Raw genomic sequence first — 6,129 nt, 5'->3', positions numbered from 1 at the left:
GCAGGGTGGTCTGGGCAGGGTGGTGTGAGCAGGGTGGTCTGGCCAGGGTGGTCTGGGCAGGGTGGTGTGAGCAGGGTGGTCTGGGCAGTGTGGTGTGTGCAGGGTGGTGTGAGCAGGGTTGTCTGGCCAGGGTGGTAGGAGCAGGTTGTGTAGTTGTCATGTGTTTTTGCTACCATGTTGTTTTGCTACCATACTGTGTCCTTGTCAAGCTGTGTTGTTGTGATGTTCTCATGTTGCCTTGGGGTCATGTTGTGGTGTAGTGTTGCTACCATCTTGTGTTTTTGTAATGTTGTGCTGCTATCATGTTGTGGTGTTGTCAAAAAAATATATATATATATGTTAGCAAAGGCCTGATGGTTCTCCAGTCTTTGATCAAGTCTACTATAGCGTCCTTCATTACTGTAACAGCATTATAGATGATTGTTTATTTATCCAGATTTGAAATTAATTCCAGTGTTCTTTTTGTATCGTTTTTCAGAATATCACATTGTGAAATACTCATTGTTACGCCGAACGCCAGTTTGTTACAACACAAAACATACTTTATTTATTTAAACAGGGATATGCCATTTATTTTATTTCATATAAAATGATTAAAGACATTACAATAGGCTTTCGATAAAAGCGGGACGGGCCGTTGTTTAGGTTTGCCTGTGAATAGGACAGTCAATGGAGAGGTAGAGGGTATGCCGGTGAGGACTCAAAGGTTTGTACCTCCCCCTTCAATGAATAAAGTAGCAGAGGTCCAGCCAGAGATAATTAGTCAGAGAGCAGCGGTGTTCGGAGGGTATGTACTGTACTAACCAGAGCTTTTCTGCAGCCTATTTTCTTCCATCCCATGGATTGAATCATCCCTTGCGTGGAGGCCAAGGTAATGCTTTAACAGTTTAACCGTTATTTTTAAAGGATTGTGAAAAGTCTTACGCGCTTTTGTGGACATTTGTTGCACTTTCAAATATCATGGTTTGTGTGTCATAAACTGCGCCTGTCACAGAAATGCATCAACAGTTGAATTTACCTGCTTTAGCGACTCTATGAATGAAAGTGTTTCAACGAGTTAGAAAACGTCTTTGCTTAGAGCTAAACTTTTGATTTCTGAATTCAAATAAGGCGAATTACTTTTCCAGCCCGACAGGTCGTTGGCAGCCATGTATAGGTATTTCATCTACGGAGAACAATTACTTTATGAAACTTGTCCAAGCTTTATTGTAATGTACAATAGATTAAGACAAAATCAATGCTGTGAAAGCTGTTGCACAACAACAATAGGTTACAATGCGGACTCTACTGTGTAACGTTGTTGCAAAATATGAAACTGATTGCCAACAATTAATATCAAAGAGTTTTGACCAGGATATGAATTGTTGGTTATGATGTATTGTAGGCCATAAGAGGTGCGCAGGTCAGCTGTTTGTTTCTGCACGCAATTGCTAGTAACCCATCAGCAACCGTCCGACTTTATGTGATAAAGTGGAACTCTGAGGCCCGCACCCGAGTCTATCCCGCTAATATAGAAAATGTGCTTAGGCTGCAGTCAGATGACAGAACGATTTTTTTGACGGGGTGCAGTTTTTTTTTGTCTGATTTAGATGTTTCTGCCTCTAATTTCCGACATTTTGGCGGGCAATTTGTTGCTCAACTTGTCTGTAATTAGATACATTCAGCTTCTATTCTGTAATTATACACTGAACAAAAATATAAATGCAACATGTAAAGTGTTGGTCACATGTTTCATGAGATGAAATAAAAGATCCCAGAAATGTTCCATACCCACAAAAAGCTTTTTTCTCTCAAATGTTGTCAACATATTTGTTTACATCCCAGTTAGTGATAATTTCTCCTTTGCCAAGACAATCCATCCACCTATCAAGTGTTGCATATCAAGAAGTCTTTTGAGGGAGTGTGCAATTGGCATGCTGACTGCAGGAATGTCCACCAGAGCTGTTGCCAGAGAATTGAATGTTCATTTCTCTACCATAAGCCACCTCCAAGGTCATTTTAGAGAATTTGGCCATGTGTCCAACTGGCCTCACAACCACAGACCACGTGTATGGTGTTGTGTGGGTGAGCGGTTTGCTGATGTCAACATTGTGAAACGAGTGCCCCGTGGTGGTGGTGGTGGGGTTATGGTATGGGGCAGGCATAAACTACAGGCAATGAACACAATTGCATTTTATCAATGGCAATTTAAATCCACATAATCCATGTTGCAAGAATCTGTACACAATTCTTAGAAGTTGAAAATATCCTATTCTTCTGTGGCTTGCATACTCACCAGACATGATTCCCGCTGAGCATGTTTGGGATGCTCTGGATCGATATGTACTACAGCTTGTTCCAGTTCCTGCCAAAATCCAGCAACTTTGCACAGTCATTGAAGTGGAGTGGGACAACATTCAACAGGCCACTGTGGTCAAATGGAAATGGTTCTAATAATTTTTCCACCATTCATTTTTCTGATAATGGATTTTTAAAAACACTTAAAGTAAGGTCTGTGTTTCATGTAGACTTACCCTGGCATGACATTTTGATAACCATGTAAATCTCTCTTGGACAAGGTGATTTTTATCAATATATTCGGCTCTATTTACTCTCCGATTCGAAAAAGTTAATTAGCATCATCATTCAAAACTACAAATCCCTGCAAACTTCCATCACTAACTGACACCTTTGCAAACAGCTATTGTGTCAATTGAAAACTTGCAGGGATTTATGAAAGCCACATTAGCAGCTAATTAGCAAAGTCACCTTGTCCTAGAGATTTAAAATTTTAGAATTTTTTACCCTGCCCATTCAACCAGGAAACCAGCCGCACCAATGTGTCGGAGGAAATACCGTATACCTGGCAACAGTGTACTGCGCCTGGCCAGCCACAGGAGTCGCTAGTGCGTGATGGCACAAGGACATCCCTGCCGACCAAACCCTCCCCTAACCCAGACGACGCTGGGCCAATTGTGTGCCGCCCTATGGGTCTCCCTGTCGTTGCCGGCTGCGACAGACCCTGGACTTGAACCCTGAATCTCTAGTGGCACAGCTAGCTCTGCGAAACAGTGCCTTAGACCACTGCGCCACTCGGGAGGCCCTTTCTAGAGAGATTTATATGGTCATCAAAACGTCAGGGTAAGCCGACATGAAACAGCCCTTATTTTAAGTGTTCCTATGGGAGAATTGAATGGTGGAAAAACGATTAGAACCATTTACCTATTTGACTGCTAGGTTTTATGGGTATTATGACTCATACTGTGGTACTATGTCTATATAGTTAACGTCGGTAAAGTTTCCTCTGTCATCTCTGCTTCCTTCGTGGAGCAAAGACGTTTAGGGACGGGGGAGACAATGCAATGACTCTTAACTGGAAGAAGAAAAAAATTGGGCAGAATTTCCAAATGACGTCAGTGTGACCGGTTGTAAGGAAATGGAAAGCTGTAAAAACAACCCAACATGTTTCTGATAAGATTTCAGTTCGGCTTGGATGCATATTTTATTTGGTTTTAAATACTATCAGCTTTTATGATGCTGATAAAGACAACAGCTCTACTGACACTATCTAACTGAGGATTGGCATGTTAACTTGGGAACAGGAGTAGAGAAATATGATTTCTTTCTTTCAGCATCTGGAGAGAATGCCAATGCTCAGTTAGATAGCGTCAGTAGAGCTGATAGTTTTACCGGAAGAAGTGCTTAACTCTGCACTATATATTAAGGGGTTAAATGGAAACTGAAATCTGGACACTGACTGTAGGTCTATAACCTCTCACATAGCATCTGAACAGTAGTCTACAGTTCTCTTGATGTCCCCATCTTGTGACTGGAATTTGTAGTACTTCACAATCATCACACATGATGTAGCCTTTTATCCTCTTAGCAATTCTTTCCCAAACGTTACTTTTCTGGCCCTCCCTTCTCTTCATTTTCAACTCTCCCTTTCACAACTTTTCTCTTATTGAATTAAACCCCGACATTGTCCTTTTTGCCTCCTGTGGATTGTTAACTTTTTCTGCCGTTCCCAAAAGCATTTTGGGATTGGCTGTTTGGCTCAGGTACAGCAAGAACCTGAAGTTCAGGCCGATGCACTAATGCCAGATTAAAATAATGACAAACCTCCATGTAGCCTATAGATATATAAATTACACAATAATGATACATTTTTTTAAAGGTATTGTTTTCTCTTTATTCAACCCGCCCGCTCTTCATCCACACAATATTTAATGCCTCTATCCGCGGGGACTGCGAGTTATGAGTCAACCCATGCATCACTAGTTGGCCTATCCTGAAGACAAATGCACCATTCATCTCCAGGTCATTAACACAAAGACATTATGTGTCTAGAACCAGATTGAAGGCATGTCCCTTCCCTTGGCTCAGACTGGCTGAATCAGGTTGACATGAGGGAGTAATCAGAAATCAGCTGGACGGGGAGGGGAAAGAAGAGATGGAGGGAGTGGAGAGGGGAGAGGAAAGAAGAGATGGCGGGAGTGGAGAGGGGAGAGGAAAGAAGAGATGGAGGGAGGGAGAGGAAAGAAGAGATGGAGGGAGGGGAGAGGGGAGAGGAAAGAAGGGATGGATGGAGGGGAGAGGAAAGGAAAGAAGAGATGGATGGAGGGGAGAGGGGAGAGGAAAGAAGGGATGGATGGAGGGGAGAGGAAAGGAAAGAAGAGATGGATTGAGGGGAGAGGAAATGAAAGAAGAGATAGAGAGAGGGGAGAGGAAAGAAGGGATGAGGGGAGAGGAAAGAAGGGATGGAGGGAGGGGAGAGGGGAGAGGAAAGAAGAGATGGAGGGAGAGAGAGGAAATAAGAGATGGAGGGAGGGAGAGGAAAGAAGAGATGGAGGGAGGGAGAGGAAAGAAGAGATGGAGGGAGAGAGAGGAAAGAAGAGATGGTGGGAGGGAGAGGAAAGAAGAGATGGAGGGAGGGAGAGGAAAGAAGAGATGGAGGGAGGGAGAGGAAAGAAGAGATGGAGGGAGGGAGAGGAAAGAAGAGATGGAGGGAGGGGAGAGAGAGGAAAGAAGAGATGGAGGGAGGGGAGAGAGAGGAAAGAAGAGATGGAGGGAGGGAGAGGAAAGAAGAGATGGAGGGAGGGGAGAGGAAAGAAGAGATGGATGGAGGGGAGAGGGGAAAGGAGAGAAGAGATGGAGGGGAGAGGGGAGAGAAGAGATGGAGGGAGGGAGAGGAAAGAAGAGATGGATGGAGGGGAGAGGAAAGAAGAGATGGAGGGAGGGGAGAGGAAAGAAGAGATGGAGGGGGGGAGGGAGAGGAAAGAAGAGATGGAGGGAGGGAGGGGAAAGAAGAGATGGAGGGGAGAGGGGAGAGGAAAGAAGAGATGGAGGGGAGAGGAAAGAAGAGATGGAGGGAGGGGAGTGGAAAGAAGAGATGGAGGGAGGGAGATGAAAGAGGAGATGGAGGGAGGGGAGAGGAAAGAAGAGATGGAGGGGAGAGGAAAGAAGAGATGGGGGAGAGAGGTTAGAGGAAAGAAGAGATGGAGGGAGGGGAGTGGAAAGAAGAGATGGAGGGAGGGAGATGAAAGAAGAGATGGAGGGAGGGGAGAGGAAAGAAGAGATGGAGGGAGGGGAGAGGAAAGAAGAGATGGAGGGAGGGGAGTGGAAAGAAGAGATGGATGGAGGGGAGAGGAAAGAAGAGATGGAGGGGAGAGGGGAGAGGAAAGAAGAGATGGAGGGAGGGGAGAGGAAAGAAGAGATGGAGGGAGGGGAGAGGGTAGAGGAAAGAAGAGATGGATGGAGGGGAGAGGAAAGAAGAGATGGAGGGAGGGGAGAGGAAAGAAGAGATGGAGGGAGGGAGAGGAAAGAAGAGATGGAGGGAGGGGAGAGGAAAGAAGAGGTGGAGGGAGGGGAGAGGGAAGAAGAGATGGAGGGAGGGAGAGGAAAGAAGAGATGGAGGGAGGGAGAGGAAAGAAGAGATGGAGGGAGGGAGAGGAAAGAAGAGATGGATGGAGGGGAGAGGGGAGAGGAAAGAAGAGATGGAGGGAGGGGAGGGAGGGAGAGGAAAGAAGAGATGGAGGGAGGGGAGAGGAAAGAAGAGATGGATGGAGGGGAGAGGGGAGAGGAAAGAAGGGATGGATGGATGGAGGGGAGGGGAAAGGAAAGAAGAGATGGATGGAGGGGAGAGGAAAG

The 6,129-nt window shown here is 45.3% G+C and overlaps 1 protein-coding gene across 1 annotated transcript in view; it reads left to right on the top strand.

Moving 5' to 3' along the window:
- Positions 1-743: 743 nt before the first annotated feature.
- The window catches only part of LOC139413953 (fibulin 2), a 114,718-nt gene continuing 109,332 nt past the window's right edge, over positions 744-6,129 (top strand). The window contains exon 1 of the mRNA XM_071161844.1: positions 744-871. The gene's annotated coding sequence lies outside the window, so the exon portion shown is untranslated. The remainder of the gene's footprint in view (positions 872-6,129) is intronic.

The sequence above is a fragment of the Oncorhynchus clarkii genome, chromosome 7 (assembly GCF_045791955.1).
Source record: "Oncorhynchus clarkii lewisi isolate Uvic-CL-2024 chromosome 7, UVic_Ocla_1.0, whole genome shotgun sequence".
NCBI lineage: Eukaryota > Metazoa > Chordata > Actinopteri > Salmoniformes > Salmonidae > Oncorhynchus > Oncorhynchus clarkii.
The sequence above is the reverse complement of the archived record's forward strand: the minus strand, read 5'-3'. Positions and strand labels throughout refer to the sequence as shown.